We start from the raw sequence: 1,461 nt of genomic DNA on the forward strand, positions 1-1,461 counted from the left end.
GCGGGGGGGAATTTTTACAGCGTTATAAGTTTGATGTTTATTATTGCCGTGTTTTGAGCATGCTGGCTCTGAACTGTAATGTCTGCCCCGGCATTTTGGGGGTATTAGAACACCGTAGCGGGAGGACTTTTTCCCGCGTTATTATTGCTCTCTTTTGATCACGGTGGCTCTGAACGGTCAAGTATGCTAAACACTGATTTTGTGCTTACGTGTAGCGCTGTGACTAGAACCAGCTTTCTGTAAACTTCAAAGGCGGAAACGTTTGCCTTATGCTAGAAATTTGCCCGTAATGACTAGCCCGTTTTTATTATTAATACAGTAACGCTTTATTTTGCAGTTAATTGTTTATTATTGTTATATATACGGCTGCGATGACAGGAGTAGAAACATGCTAGTTTGTGGGCACAGTATGCTCTAAAAAAGATTTTGTGTTATTGGTGTTTTGAACGCATTTTTTTTTTGTTGCGTATATTTTGTATATGAAGAAATATTATTAGTACTACACTTTACTTAGGGCTTGAAGTGGACCGGGTGCAAGCAGGTGCTGCAACTGGTGCCATTTTGGCTCGTATTTTTCACTGTCATCTGAGGTGAATAAATATATGTTACCTTTGCAGCATTTTATGGTTTTAAATTTAAAATTGTATTTTATCGATTGTACATAGCGCTAACTTAGCCCTAAAGTATTGCACTGTTTTACATACCCACTAGTTACATTCCACAAAACAAACCGTTTAGGTTTTTCTTTAAGCTAGGCTATGACTTTAAACTGTTTGTATGCACTAATAGGAGTAGCAAAATGCTACATAGGCGGTAACACTATGGTGAACATTAATTTTTAGCTTTATTTTTTTAATCAATGCCATTTATTTATTACATGTGCCTTACACATGTTTAAACCTTAATGTTTTTTTGGGTGCACACAGGGGCTTCTGTTAACAAAATATGTGGGAATAATGCTCGCTATGTATATTTAACAGCTTACTACACCACAAGCTGTTAGTGCTGGGGGAGGTGGGGATTTTATGCATTGAATTGTATTCTACAGCTTAATTTGTGACAAATAGATATTGTTTATTTTTTTTTAAATTAAAAATCTTTACTCAGTACGTTTGTAAAAAAATGTATAAACACATTTTGGCTAAAGCGGTTTTGTGATTATTAGCATTTGTGAGCTGTATATTACATGTTTTTATTTTAGATTGTTTCCGGCGTGCTTTGGTGTGAACACAACTTTACCAGCTTGCTGTGCTTGTTTTGCATCCCACAGATGCTGCTTACGAGTAGATTTTAATCTGTCTTTCTCTGCTTGTTAGCGCTTCATTAGCCTGCCCTTGTTTCCTTTCTAAAGTGTCAATTTTCACTCGAAAACATCACACTATTGCAGACTTTCGGTCTGCTTTTGGCCCCCCAAAACCACGTTTTCAGACGGAACACTTTAGGCTTTTCTACGCCTAGGAA

The sequence above is a fragment of the Triturus cristatus genome, chromosome 9, assembly GCF_964204655.1.
Source record: "Triturus cristatus chromosome 9, aTriCri1.1, whole genome shotgun sequence".
In the NCBI taxonomy this organism is placed as follows: Eukaryota; Metazoa; Chordata; class Amphibia; order Caudata; family Salamandridae; genus Triturus; species Triturus cristatus.